Source organism: Petromyzon marinus, chromosome 16, assembly GCF_048934315.1.
Source record: "Petromyzon marinus isolate PM22_M1 ecotype Great Lakes invasive population chromosome 16, UKy_Petmar_22M1.pri1.0, whole genome shotgun sequence".
NCBI lineage: Eukaryota > Metazoa > Chordata > Hyperoartia > Petromyzontiformes > Petromyzontidae > Petromyzon > Petromyzon marinus.
The window spans coordinates 4,048,380-4,064,400 of record NC_133682.1 but is presented as its reverse complement, the minus strand read 5'-3'; the positions used below and the strand labels follow the sequence as shown (position 1 = coordinate 4,064,400).

At 41.2% G+C, this 16,021-nt stretch overlaps 1 long non-coding RNA gene across 1 annotated transcript in view; it reads right to left on the bottom strand.

Annotated features, from left to right (window-relative positions):
- Positions 1-16,021, bottom strand: part of LOC142924732 (uncharacterized) — a 156,673-nt gene that overhangs the window by 37,223 nt on the left and 103,429 nt on the right. The window lies entirely within an intron of this gene.

Sequence of the window (16,021 nt, the reverse complement as noted above, 5' to 3'; positions counted from 1 at the left end):
CAAATTTAATCTGGCCATTTGAAAGCAGAGAGTAAATCCACAACATTTATAATCTCTTCTAGATTGAAAGCTTTCGTGACTGCAAGGATCCATACTCTTTGGTTCTATTTTTTACCTACGTGACTTAACCCAATAGAACCAAAGAGTATTTATAATCTCCCCAACACACCAGTGTGCTGGACGAGTAACGAATTGGCATGTTCTGTTCACGTGACAAACCTTACTAATTGGCTGTGTCAAGTGGTGGCGGGTTGAACGACACATTTATATTTATGCGATCTAACCCAAAAAAACCTGTATTATGGATGATATTGGTCGCTAAAGCCTACGTATTAAGCCGTGTCATATATGTATATATATGTACAGTTACAGCCATTACATAATGCACATGAAAACAACAGATTCCCTATTTTAAGAGGAGGTGTATATGTATTACTGCCATAAAAAACATATCTGATTTATGTAAAAAATATAAAATTATATCCCACAAAGCTGGACCTCAGATTGCTTTAGAAAGTGCAGTTTATAACATGTACTGTATAAAAGTATGCGGTGATGTTCAAATTGCTACTAAAATATACAAATAGATTATATTTTCGTTTAATTGCCTGTGAAATTAAAAGTATTATCCAGTTCCTGAGCAGTATAAGATGAATCTTCCAAAGGTGAATTACAATTTTCGTACATTAAAAATATACAAGTTGCAATGTAGCAAAAATGGGGGAAACAATGTTTAGTATCTCTCAGTGGACAACAAATGAGCATATTATAAACTTTCTTGTAAATAATTGCATTATCATTGAAGGGGTTCATTCAGCTATTTAACCTTTAAACTCAGGGTCACTGACTAAGGCAGATTATATCAGTCATGTAATTTACAAGCAGCCATACGTTACTTGTCGACAATTCATCAAACTTGACAGCCAGCCAAATATATACACAAGAAAGTGTTTCCTATATCTGTGTCTACCACGCAAAATGAATGTCAATCAAGACACTCCTTGTATGTGCACAATGTTGACCCGTGTTAGCCTCCAGGGGGAAATGTCCTGCAGCAGCGTATACATCTACTTAATTACATAATGTATGAATTGTTTTTATTATTTACAAAAGAGATCACACACAGGACACACAACATACAGCGTGCACATATACATTTTACAAACTGGGAAGAGAAAATAAGTGCTCATAATAAAGGTTTTTGTATTAGATCGCGTTATTTATAAATGTGTCGTAACCCTCCACCACCCGACACGGCCAATCAGCAAAAAAAGTGTCACGTTGACAAAAGACAAATAGTTCACTATTTTAGCCCACCGTGTGTTGAAGAGTGAATCCACAACATTTACAGTTTGAATACGACGTTTCGCTGGTAATTACATCCAGCATCATCGGGCAATTCGCCAGAATGGTAAAGCCCTCGCTTGCTCTCGGTCTTAAATAGAGCAGCAGGGTGACGTTATGATTTAACTCTATTTAAGAGCGAGAGCCAGTGAGGGCTTTACCATTTTGGCGAATTGCCCGATGATGCTGGATGTAATTGCCAGCGAAACGTCGTATTCAAACTGTAAATGTTGTGGATTCACTCTTCAACACACCGGTGGGCTAAAGTAGTGAACTAATTGTCTTTTGTCAACGTGACACTTTTTTTGCTGATTGGCCGTGTCGGGTGGTGGAGGGTTACGACACATTTATTAATAACGCGATCTAACCCAAACACCTTTAATATGAATAATACTGGTCGCGAAAGCCTCCTACGTGTTAAACTAAAAGAAGTGCTGTTGGTAACAACAAACTTCATAGTAGTGCACTTTGTACAGAGCATTGCCCCAGCTGGGATTGTCCATAAATGTAGTCGTCTCTTATCCACCACATTCCTGTTACTCAACTTAATCCCAATGGAAATTTGGCCTCTGGCCTCCACTCCATCCTGCCTCTTATTTATCTCCCTAAAGCTCACCGTCTCTCGGGTTATGTGAACCTCATAGTCTAGGCAGACTACCCGTTGAGTCAACAGGACTGCCTGTGCTAGAGCCATCATCGATCGGTGGCACCGTAGCTCTGAGTGACCGTGAGTCCAGTAAAGAATGCGCCCGAGTAGCGGGTTGGAATAAGTTGTTGCTAGAAATGTTAGAATGCAGTTTTTATTTATTTAGCGAATGCTCTTTCGCGTGTCTTTCCACAGTCAAAACGCCATATAAATGTACAAAATATACGTAGATAAATAAATACATGCCATTTGAGTGGACGTCAGCCCACTTTTCAGCCTCCTTCTTCAGCACGTACAGACAGGGCAACCAGTCCGCCTGGCATGCCATGACGGACTTCACAGCCACAGACCATGGTGCACCATGGTCTCCTGGCTCCCCGCATTCATACAGCGGGGCTGTCACGTAGCGAGCCCCATCGATGTTCGGAAGCGGCATACACACTCCCTGGTCACATTGGAAGCAGTTTAACTGCGCCCATTGGCGCCTGGAGAGGTCACAAACCAGAATGACATTGCAATGTTTTCTTAATTAGAGAGCTCGCGAGCACTTGGCTTCCCCACGTCACGTCGATCATAACACATCACAACACGTGGAGGGGGTGTCCAGGGCTGCTTTGGATATCACTCACCATTGGTGATATCCGTGTCCGGGAATTGAACTCGGTTCACTGCATTCATAGCGCAGTGCATTGACCACTGCGCCACGTTACAGCCCTTGTTTGCTTACCGAACTTGTATTATTTTCAAGGCTGGTTGCTCATAATGCAATGTACAATCAAGGCCAGTGAATTTCCAGAAGTGCATAAGTATAGATTAAAGAAACTGACCACTATTAATAACACCGTGTTACAACGGCAATATATAGCCAACTGGTTCTCCCTGATCTCCACTTATGCCCTCAATATTCTTTGCAACACCTTTCCCCACAGATTCAAGATATGACCTGCAAGGTTGATACCTCGATCCTTTGCATATTCCTGGATGTCTCCATCTCCTTTGAGCAGAGGCATCAAGGTTGTCATCTTGTGAGACATCTGAAATAATCCCTTGCCTCATGACGTTGGTTAGGAGCCAAAAGAGTACCCAGTGTCCCTTCCTAATGTCTTGCACGCCTTAACCGCCAGGACCCACTGCCTCACCAGTGTTATTCGTATTCTCAGCTGTCAGCCAGCCAGCTGGTCATCGACCAGAATCACCACTGAAATTAATTATATAGGCCTCGGCCATATGTTTCAATGGCGATTCCACTCTGCCAATCTGGCCCCACAGGTCGTCCCATCTTTTGCAATTGTCACGCAGTATTCTTTTGGTTGTATTGGACCAATTCCATGCACAAGGGATCAGCGAGGCATATCAGTGGTGATTCCGGTTGCCTGGAGTCTGTCATAAATCACCTTTGTGGTGAGCTGGAATTAGCGATGGTTAGATAGGCTATATTAGGAATGGAAACTTTACAGATTTTCCTTTTTATGATTCGAATCTTCCATGGCAAAATCACTGTTAGATTCCAGGTTAATTGAACTGAGAACATAAAATGGGAATCGCCCATAGAGGGATTGTGGATTCTCACAACAATCAACCAATGTGGAATCAGGAGAATTGAACATGCTTTCTGCATACAATGTCCAGATCTAGGAGATAATTTTGAAAATAATTGAAAATATCCACACTCTCAGTTTCCAAAATTATGCATTTGTTATGCAGCATTTATTTATATAATAAATGTCATATTTATAATATCATAAACGTCCTATCTTAACACAACAGTACTCACACGTGCCACCTCGAGGTGTGTACCATAAATTTATAATGACTCAAGAAAGCCAAATTGCACTGCATGAAAATATATATAAAATTCAATCAATGAATACATCATTTTCGAGCATAGTGCTGGAAACTGAATGGAAACAAGAGAAATATTCAGTGGCTAAATCACTTCAAGAACAGTGCTTTTAAAATAAATGATATCACCCAATGGTTTATATTCCATTTGAAACCATTCTAAAACATGATGTACATTACACATATACGGGACCAATTGGCCATACGCAAATAATCCGCCTTAAATTAGCTAGCTGCACATCACATGCTGTCGACATGAATCTTAAAAAAAATTGTATTTAGTGTTCACCCTTTGTTATTGTCCAATAGAAGAGATCTCACCGAAAGTGTGCTATTAACCCACATAATTATAAAATGTTCACGTTAGCATTGGTACCAAGACCACATCCGGGTATTGTGAGGTTCATCTGAAACTCCAATTCCATTTCCCTTTGAGAAACTCTAGAAATTAACTGAAGAGAATGACCTTTAGCACTGTGCCTAAGTTCAGTATGTAAAAAAAAAGCCCACTTAAATCTCCCATGCACTTGCTGACCATTTAATCAGCGTTCATTCTATATATTTTTTACATTACCACGAACAAAGCGCAGGTTTAATTTAATAACATCCATGAAGTTTCAAATTTCAATTAAGGGTTTGTGTACGGGCTCGGGGCATGAAAATAATGGAGGCCACAAATATAGTTTGGGTATGTGTCTAGAAGAGACAGAGAAGATGCAACTAGAACTTGGATTATGGAGAGTATGGTGCAGGGCGTGAGGAGTACAGAGGGAGACAGAGGGTGAGAAGGAAGCTTCGTGATGGAACGAGAAATGAGGTCAGTAAATGTGAATCGAGAACAGGCACAGAAGGGAGAAAACATTATTATTCAAACAGCTGACCTTCATGCAATAATGGGGCCTTAGCGTACAAAAAGTAAGCTTGCAACAGGGTATACATGTGGTGCATGTAGGACCATTAATATTATAGCGTGGGAAAAATATAGTTTCATTGTGGTGGATACTCAGAAATTACACTTTAAAATCCGTGGATAAAAATGCACGGGTTAGTATTGGATTTTAAAGTACACTTATTTAAAAAATGAAAATTCCATGAACGAATGTGATCTGTTGTGGAATGGCCAAGGGAGACGCTACAAATTCGCCCAAGTGTGAAGCCCAACACTTGAAATCTGCATTATTTCTTCTGCTAAGAATCTGCATCAAGTCCTTTTTTTTTCAACTGTCATTAACAATAATGAATTACCTTTCTCTTTTAAAGCAAATAACGTGAAAGTGGGCGATGAAGAGCTTGTGTAAGATAAAGAAATGGTGCTGCAGTTGCAAACTTGGAATGTATGCCTTAGCTAATACTCGTTACTAATTACCTTAATTTTGATATTCATATTTTTTAACTGGAGTATACGGGGCAATGCCATGAGCCAAACACGATGTTAGAGTTCAACAGAGCAAACATTTGTATGAAATGTTAATATATTCACTCAGAATGCACATGAAGCGTACGATGAGTTTTATCATACTATGGATTTACCACGATTGGAAATGAGAAAGCAGTAACTTTGAATTGCTGCTTATCTGGCTTTACCACGTGAAATTTCAAATCCATCCACACTTAAATATAGCGTGGCGAAGAGTGTGCTATTAAGTTAGTGTCGCTTTGTAATTACCATTCTGCATTAAAGATGAAGTTCCTCTATCATCGCGTTCTTCAAACCCAATGAAACAAACACAATGCACCAAGCTCGGATGAAATTAAATAAACGAACAACAATTCATTTCCCACCTTATACCTTCAAGTGTTCACATTAAGCTGTGTCAGACTCAAGGGGGACTTTATAACAACCGGCCCTGATGGCTAGAGGGTATTAAGTATTGAGAAACAGGCTTGTGATAAGGCAACAAAAAGCCCACGAGAACATTTCAAATGTTCCCAATAGATCGACTAATCGGAAACAAAAGCCAGCCTTGACCTAGACAATGATGAATTGTGACAATGATGAACAGGTGCGGATCAAGAGGATTTATGTGGGGTTTTTGTTCATATAGGGTCTGCATCTGTAGGCTACTAATGCAGCAGCCTAGGACGTCAACCGGTGATGAGAGATTGCGCGTTATAGCCGATAATTGCCCTTTATTGTCAGCTCAGACAATTGTAGGCAATCTATATCTATTCATGTATGCATGCTTGATGTAAAACGGTACAAAATATGGCCCGTAACTGCACAGTTGTGCACTCTATTAATTGTGTCAACGTTTATAATTTAATAGCACGCGATACATAGCTACTCATTGACTCACCTGTTAGTTCTACATGTAAACATGTTGCTTTTGCTTTCCAAGGTGCTGAAGTAGTAATTTAACGTAGACAAATAGAGCATTCAACTTTCTATGAATACATACAAAAACTGTCAAAACAAATGCATATTTTTGGAATATATTTCAATTTCCCTCGTGGCTATCTTTAACAATATTAAATGTCTTACCGGTTCTGCTGACATTCGAATAAGGGAACAACACAAAATCCAAATGCCCGGATATTCATGTTGCCTCAATGCAAATACAATTATTTACAAGGATTTTGAAAAACACTGCGAGCCGCCATTAATTGCATTCCCCGCAATAAACTCAGAAGAATGGTGTGAAAAAAAGTACAAAAATGCAAATTACTTTGAAGCCAACTTTATTTAAATAAGTGTTGAATAATGCATGCATGTGCCTTGGGGAAGCCCTAGGCAGGCAAACAGGCAACTCATTATGGGCTTTGGTGCAAGAGAGGATGGGGGGAGGGGGGGGAGAATGGGTGAGGAAGATGGGAAAGGGGGAGTGGCAAGAAAAGGGGAGGGACTAGGGGATGGAGGGATGTCAGAAAGGATAGGAGAGGTCTTAGCTGTTATCTCTCTGAGCCTTAAACTAAACTCTTTTTTTGGCAGGTAAGGCCCACGGAGCTATGTAGCTCTTTTTCAGAAGCGACCTGGCAATCACAAATGATAGCCCAATGAAGTGGCTTATCGCGTGGAAATGTACAGCAGCCAAATACTCTCAGTGCACGTTGATTCTAAATATGGAGGGGTAAAAAAACAAAACCGGAGGACCCGGAGGGAAATCGACACGACCACGGGGAGAGAGAGAGAGGGACGACATGCAAACTCCAATTATACAGGAGGCGTACAGGTCGGGATCGAACCCACGACCTCCATGTACACCAGGCGAGGTAGTTAACATCTCGCCACCGTAGCGACCACCTTACACCCACTGTCAACACACATGCGACTTAGGGAACCAGTACAACTGTCTCTTCCCAACTCGGCATTCATGCGCTACTCCGTGCAGCCCACCTACCGTCTATCTGTTTCATTATTAATACTGTGGTGCGTGCGGTCGTCGCAGAAATGAATTTGATGGCCATTTGTGTAATGCTGAATTATGAATTAAAAAGTTAATATCTTTTGTACATTATATGATGTTTAAGGTATTAATATATATTATACTCATTAACATGTAATTTTTCATATGTACGACACAAGATTATCCACGTGTTACATATGTTTATCACGTTTTACGGAAATGTCCAATTCATGAAAAATCAAAATGAAGCGAGCTAAGCGGCATATTATATAAGTGGCATATAATTTATATTAGCGTGTTACAATTCTACGACCTTGGGATTGGTATGAAAGGACACATTTTTTTACTGATTTTTTTTTCATGAAATTACAGAGACATTACGCTTTAAGTATTCATATGCATGAAAATTAATTCTGAAACAAATATATACAAACAAATAAGTATAGCAATCTGTATACGATAATATATAGAAATATATATACAAAGGACAAAGCAGTCCCCACTGCAGAAGAAATCAAAATTAAAACAGTTTTTGCCCTTTGGGATATTTAATATTTTAAAGCGTTACCTGGACAATAGGTCATCAATAACAACTTCTATCTTATCCCCCCAGGGTTTCACTTTATTAAGGGAGGCCTGCTTTTATCAAAGGTGTGAACTTCTCCCTGCAGGTGGTTTATTAAACTGGGGTGGACTTTGTTGCGAGGCGTGGATGCGCTTCATAGATGTGGCTCACAAGACAAATATCACCCATAAAGCCTTAACAGAATGTTGGGGTAAGTACTCTTACCAAGCACCTATGAAGGCAGCCACGGCATACGAGGGGGGGTTGGTGGCCATCACCACGCCCGGCCGCCTTTATCTCCCGAGTGGTGATATTTACGCATCGCACAAGGCCGAGTCGACCGAGGGGATGTCCATCGCCGGATAAGATAATCGTCACTGGTGGTGGCCGTCAGCGGGAATCGAACTCGGGTCGCCGGGTTCGTAGCGCGCCGCGCTAACCGCTGCACCACCGCTACACTCCGGCTACCCATAAGGGCACAAGGAAACGTGCACGTGCACGCAACACAGACGTCGGTTTCTAAACACTCCGAAGAAAATCCGTTCAAAAAAGTTACTAAATTTGTTCTCACTTGGAACCTTTAAGAACGCACGACAACCAATATTTTCAGCCGAAATGTTATCTCACGATAATAGAAATGTAATTGCAAAGATATTGTATATATTTTAAAAAAGGTACCTGAGATTTTTTTTCACCCATTATAAAATAACCGAGTTAAAAGACTTATCTCCCATGGTACTGTGATGACACTAAGCAATAATGATGAATCTACAATTTTAGAAACATAATCATCACCAATTAAAATCCTTTAAAAAAAATTCACGCTGGAAAGAGTGAAAACAATTAGATGTTTTAATCACTAAGGCAAGGCACATTTAAGCATTTTTTCACCTGCTTGTTAACCCCGCCAATATGGTTCATTATTGACATACAAGGTCACATCAAGCTTCGGTGTGACACTAATAAAAGCGCAACACACCAAAGGACCGGGCCAAACATGGGCTTAGAAAAAAGCCCTTCTGAAGCTGAATGTCTTTGGCACCTATTTAAACATTTTTGTTCACATAAAAGGGAGGGGGGGGGGGGTGAACGGGGTTTGTTGGGGGCTAGGCCGACATACTTGTGGGGGTGGTGTGGAAGGTTACAGGTTGTCTCATTAGCATTCCTCTGTGTGTCGATCCCCCCCTCAGCAAGTCTCGCTCTTCCAGCCCCGGCTGACCCTACACCCGGGCGTGACTACCCAGATTGCTTGTGACAACACTGACAGCACAAAGTTTTCATCTGGCGCAGTGGCTGATGAGAGCTGATGGTCCTTGCAGTATTCATAATGGTTGGAATTTATAATGTATGCTAATGAGTCTAATTAATGCATTTGCCCTCTCCGAGGGTGGTTTTCTTTTTCATTCTGCACACTTCTGAAGACGATGCTTGAGGCAAACCTTTTATTTTCTTTGAGCAAGCGGCCAATCATCCAACCTTTTACTGGCAGTGGTTAAAATGTTAGGGTTGTTATTACACCCAGTACAAGAGAAACAGCTTTGCGCGCGGTACATTTAAATTAATTCCCATTCTGACGAATCTCACTTTTTGTAAGTGCAAAAGTGTTCAATGTTCATCTTGCGTAAGCGAATGCAGCAATTAATGCATTATACCAATATTTCGGCAATAGTAATTCCTACATTTACAATACGACATTTTGAAGTACGCGCACAACTTATAACAATTTCCAATTCGCACGATCACTTTAAAACACGGCTACGCATTGTATTTACTGCTTAGGGGAAGAAAAAAAAAACAATCCCAAAGCTGCTTTGGCATAATTGTATATGAATCCCTGGGCTCAACACTTTGGGGATTGAAGAGTTAATGCTTGAAGTCAGCACGATGCGAGCAATTGTCATGAAGGCGTAGATCAAAGTGCGCCTCCTAGTGACAACCGTCACGGTAACAAGGGGCGCTACCTATCAAGTCGATAAAAGAAAGGAAAAAAAACCAGTCGCCGTGGAGATGGCCAACCTCCTCACTCATATCTGTAACACGTCCCTGACGAAGGGGTTCTTGTCCTGTGTCTGGAAAAAGGAAGCTTAAGTCACCAGGGTCCCCAAACAGCAGGTTGCACAGATGTGTGACCAACAATAGCGCATCTCTCCAAGGCTGGTGTCGAGCAAGCTATTAGAAGACGTTGTGGCCAAGAGGATTGCCGAGGATATGAAAGCAGCCTGAACCCCCCCCCCCCCCCCGCCTGTCAATATTGAAACATGATGGTCTCCTCTGGAGTCTATTACCTGTTCAGTGCTGGACCAGGTTCACAAGGGAACCTCAGACACTGGGCCATTATTATCCCATTTCAAACATTGATTTTTCCCAAAGCCATCAGCCGCATCAACCCTTTCCTTCTCTAAAAAGAAGGTTCCAGTGTGACACTATGAATAAATAGCTTATTCTCGCGATGATTTTCTGACAAATGATATGTGACCTCTATAACCTTCTTACCCGGTGTTGCAGAGTAGCAACGATTTCTAAAAATGTGCTCTAGCTGAATTATTACTCAAAATGTGACCAACTCAGAACTGTCAAAGAACACACTTCTAAAGTCGTTATTATTAAAATGTAATCAAATGTGCTACCTAATTCACACGTATTGATGATTGCAAAACAGCATGTTCCATAGGCCACGGGAAGAAATAATGCACACTTTGCGAGTCGTGATGCTTCCTGTAAGAAACGTGTTAAAACTAATTCTAAAAATCAATTTTGCAACCAATCCCAGTCAATCCCAATCAACGAATCCCAGTTAACTCCAGATGCTAACCCACTGTTAAACACGGCATCTGTTACAGAGGAAGCCTTCATATAAGCAAAATACAGATTTGGTATGTTGCATCAAATACATTGGAGCACAATATTTAACTTTCTTAAAACAAAAATCTACTGATTTTTGTAGATACGAGTTTCGAGCTATGTACTAAACACATATTGGATTTGTAATATTTTAACGAGGTGTATTATTGAATAGTTGGAAAACCCCTCCAACGCCCCTGATTATTATATATTATATATTGCACTGTTCTCGTACTATGTAGTTTGTATCGTATTCTCTCTTAGAATAATCCATTATGGGGTTTTGGTTGGGTTGATGTGCTCTTTACACTTTATTTGTAGGCCAGTCTGGTAAGCATCAGTATTAAAATTTAACCAATGTAATTATTACAAAGTAACCAGAAAAATGGTATGAGTATAGATGTAATTTTAAATACGTTATTATAGAAATAAGTTCTTTCTTAGCACAGTCTTTATTGGAATCTCATTTTAATCCAAATGCATAAGCAGGCATTATATATGTATGAGTGCAGATGTAATGCTGCTGAATACCACTGCAATTCAACCGGTGCTCCTATCCTTGCCCATCTGTAAACTACCCACAACCCACGCTACCTCCCACCCCATCAATAAAATTGGACCTGCTACCTACACCTAGAGGCACTGGCAGCTGCAATGGCCTCAGGAGACAATGAATTCAAAAGATTACAACACCCTATGTGGGCCACCACGTAAGGTAGATTAAAAAAAATCTGTAATGGATTGCCTGCAGGAAGGGGATTGTAAGTGACCCAGGTTTCTCCTGGTGATGCCTTAGGAATGAGATAAGACTGTACGTCACCTGACAGCTGACCCCCTCTAACACTTATTTCACATACATTGCCATTCACCGAGAAACTCAATACCTAGGCTGTCTAATCAGGTCCTCCTCATCAAAGCCACATCTGTGTGTGACTGCCTTGTCAAGGAATTCTATCTACATTAATGTTTTTTTTTTATATGTCACCATCAATGTTCAAACCATGGATGGATCTTGTAGCCTCTTTTAGCAAAGTTCATTTATGTGGGATCCAAAATGTTATAATCGTCACATTAAAAAAAAACGATGATCAGCTGCACAACACCATGAGTAATTAATTCTACCTTTTGTTATATTATCATTAAATGAGAAATACACATGTGGTACTCGTTAAACTATAACACAGGTGTCACCTTCCATTCGCAATGGTGGCTTATTATTTGTTATTATATCATTAATTAATTTCTTTCTTGTAATACGCGTGCCTCCGACGGTTTGTCTCGGGCAGATCTGGACAGTGGTTCACGGAGTTGTTAAACTAGTAGGCGCACACCTCGTGAAATGAATGACTCAAAATGAACAAATGTGGCTCCTGCAAATGGTTCTCATGGCAGGCCATTAAACACCAACCATCTGCTTCGGTCCTCCAAGTTTCAAAGGCCAGCTGGCAACGCACACCACACTGAGCTTCAATGCACCAGCACCTGCCGGTCACAACTGTAATTTCAGCTAATTGACGTTATTTTACACTTTAAGTTGAGAACATAACACCATGGGGTTTATTTTTTATCAAGTGAAACACTGCGAATTATATTGCAAATTGTGCTCAGGCAAGGTGAGCTGAATAAAGCAGCTCCAAAAAAAGACGTGATTTTAATTTAAATAAAAAAAAATATATAGGTGAAGGTAACGGTGCAGTAATAGAATTGATTGCTTGTTGGCAGAAGGGCCACGACTAGGATGAGCTCTAGAGAAGCGCTCTAGAAGGTGTGTTTGGCCTACTTTTCCACTCCGACCAGATGTCTTGGAGCACCCACACTTTACCACACCACAACCTGCCAAATCGAGTCAAGTTTACGACCAACTGTGGTGTAACCCATTATACCTCTGGGTGGACAGAGACAGGGGGATTTATGAAACTTTTCCATTTCTCTTAATACCACGCTGGGAGACCGAACCCGGCAACATTTGGGTTGCAAGACCGGCATGCCAATCCCGACACCACGGCAGAAACCTCAATAAAATAAATGTAATTAAAACACAATTCTAATTAAATACATTTTAAGATGGTCAAAATTATCTGTAAAGTACATTGCCAATACAAATGATGGGATTAGAAAAGGGGGCTTTCTTCTCGAAAATTGCTATTATTAAAAACTATTTTTTAAAAGGCTACTCAATCGTGCCTAAACTTAGTGGGATGAAAAAAAATATAATTTATTCAGTTGCTTTGGCAATATGTTTATATGTAGTCATCGCGACAGTATTTTGAGATTTTAGGGGCCAAGCAACCACAATGAGCAAGCTGCATTTTGGTTTTTACAGGTTTCCCTCGCTAAACGCGGTCATAGATGCGTTCCACAAAAAAAGTGGACAAATCGACACCGAATAGCAAATCGAAACAGTTACCCTATCCACTCTGTATGTATGTACGTTGAACTTCTTTCGCACCCTATGTAGCCAACCGTGCTAATTGAAGGTACGGGGAAGGACAGCAAACTAAACACCAAAAGCAACAACGCACCGCACGTAACAGCTGCCTGCCGAGTTGCAGATACAGTACATTAGACAAACAATGTTGTTCCACGCCTGACAGCATAGCCGCATATGTGCGAATTCAAACCCCAGACAGTATAGCGAATTGTGGGTAGATAAGTTTCCATCAAGGTTATTTGTGGTAATGTTCATTAAATATATACGCGAAGTAGCATAAAACCGAACCCGCATTAAATGAGGGAAACCTATACGACCATGAACCACCAAGCTGGTTCCACAACAGGCAAATGAATATCAAACATCATCATGTCTGGCTGTTATTAATTATGGAAAGGGAGCAACTGAAACAGTCATCTAAACTCTCACAAACCAAGGCCTCAATCCTTTATAATAACACATATTTACAGAGAAGGAAATGCTATCATGAGATTATTGTTATTGTTAATATTTTGCTTAAATTTTGATTTAAAGCTTTCGTGACTGCAGTAATTCATATTCTTAGTTCTTTCGGTAAAGTCACGTTGAAGGGAAACAACAAAATAATAATATATATAAATAATATATAATATAAATATATATAATATAAATATATAATAAATGCACCGTTTAAAAATAAATTTATGCAAACCAACACACCTGAAGACGACCGTTTGTGTTATGGTCGAAACGTCGTGAGAATTTTTATTGTTTTATATATATATTATTATTTTGTTGTTTCCCTTCAACGTGACTTTACCGAAAGAACTAAGAATAATATTTTGCTTGTTTACCCAGGAAACCCTCACTGAGTCTCAATACACTTTTTTCAGGAGGTTCCTGCCAAGTGTTTCCAGCCAGGGGTGATGATATGTGTAATCCCAGTTGCGTATTTAATGTGGTGTAAGTTTTGTTACATTCGGATCCTGACGCATGAAGACAGCATCAAGCTCCTAATAAAAATAGCAGTTAACGCAGGGGTGACACGTTCCCATCAAGGTTAATTGTGGTAATGTTAATAAAATATCCTCCAGAAATTCAACTGAAAAACAATGGCACGAACGTAAATGCGGCAAGAATGATCTGTCAGGTTTACAATGTACAGTATTACAGGAAGCAAATGAATAACTTAACTTTACAAGACATCTGAAAAATCTGTATTTTAGATACACCAAAGTAAAAAAAGAAGGTCAGGGGCAACACATTTGCCAAAGGAAATATGTTTTTTGCTGCAACACAAATCAAAGGTACTGTGGAATATGCATGTGTGGGATAAGATGTGAAGGAGAAATTAGATAAAAAAGGGGCAAAAGAAGAGACAAGCCACAGCACGAAGGGGCAATTTTGGAAAGTTAAAACTTGATTATGAGAAGAAGCGGCATAGTGATGTGCCCACGAGAGGGAAAATAAAGTTTTCATTCGGTGCATCGATGCCAGCTATGACTTGGATCAAATACGAAACCGAGAAGTGCGCAAGGTAGCACGGAGAGGTTACACATTCGGAATTACACGGAGGAGCACATGGTTCAGGGAACAAACACAACTGAGCGACATCATGTGTACCGTTAGGAAAAGCAAGTGGGCCCGGGTAGGAGGCATCGCCAGAAGAGGTGATAACCGAGAGTCCCGTGGACAGAAAGGCAAAAAAGGAGGGAGTGCATCTGGGAGGACGATTACCAAGACGATGGAGCAATGAGATCATATCACGTGCTGCAGTGAGATATACTTTTTTTAGCACTGCTGAACCATGTGGGGTGAAAGTGACATCGGCAAGTCGTCATATAGCAGTGAAAAGACGATGCCCTCTGACGATGACAATAATGTCGATTTAAACTGGCAAGTGGGCTACTGACATAAACAAAACATGACCTACTTTTATATAGGAGTGCTAAAGGACCATTAAGTCACGCTGGGGTGTAATGGTTAGCACACGAGTTGGAGTCCAAAAGTCACTGGTTTGACCTCCTGACGTGGCAGTTTTAACAATGGTGCACATTTCTAACCCCCCGCGCCCACCCCCGCCTCTGTCCACCCAGGCGTATTAATGGGTCCACCACAGTTAATTCGATGGGCAGGCCACGTGTGGCGGCGTTCAAGTGTGGGTACTCCCATCTCTTCCAAGACATCTGGCAAACGTGGAAAGACTCGGCCAAAATATTCTCCAGAAGGACCTCTCTTGCGCTCTCTCCCAGTCGAAGCCTTTCCACCAGGAGGTGGTCTGAGCAAGACACTGCAGGGCTGCACCTTCGGCTCTTTCGCCATGCTGATGAATGCAGGTCCTGAGCCTTTGGCATGGAGGTAAAAGTTCTGCAGTTTGACCACCGAAGCAATCAGTTTCACTGTCATACCTGCGAAAAGATTCAACATCAGTCGGAATCACATTATTGCCCAGAGCCTGATGGTTTAGCAACACTTTTTTGATGCGCTATAATGTGGTGTATTGATCTACCCCCTCCGGACAGAGTGCGGATCGCAAGGAGCTGCTTACATCCCTAATTTACGAGCAACGGCCGCACACTGTGTTCCACTTGTGCCTGCCGCATTCCCCCCGCTGTAAGCCCATTTAGAATAACGGCAGCATTGAGCCAAGAGCTTCACCTGAGCGTCTGTTATTTGGGCGCGTGGGGAGCTGGAGAAATGAGCAGCCGTGTCCTGCTGTGCTTACTCTCCAAATACAATTAAATAAAATAAAAATAAAATGGTGCAACCCGGAGCATCACAGGGGGATTCATTTTTGTCAACCCGAAAATCTGTGGTTTTTGCTCCGCTCACCAATTTTCTTGGGCTCTGCCTCTGCCGTGTTGACTGCCAGTGTGAATACTGGTACAGAGGTGACGGCGCAGCCCTGCAATTGCTTGCTCTCGACACTGCGGGTGGAAGGGGCCTCCACTAGAGGAGACTCTCGACAGCCCTTCCAGAGTGTATTCTATCCAACTCATGCACGCTGGCCAATGTCCTGGTACCCCACC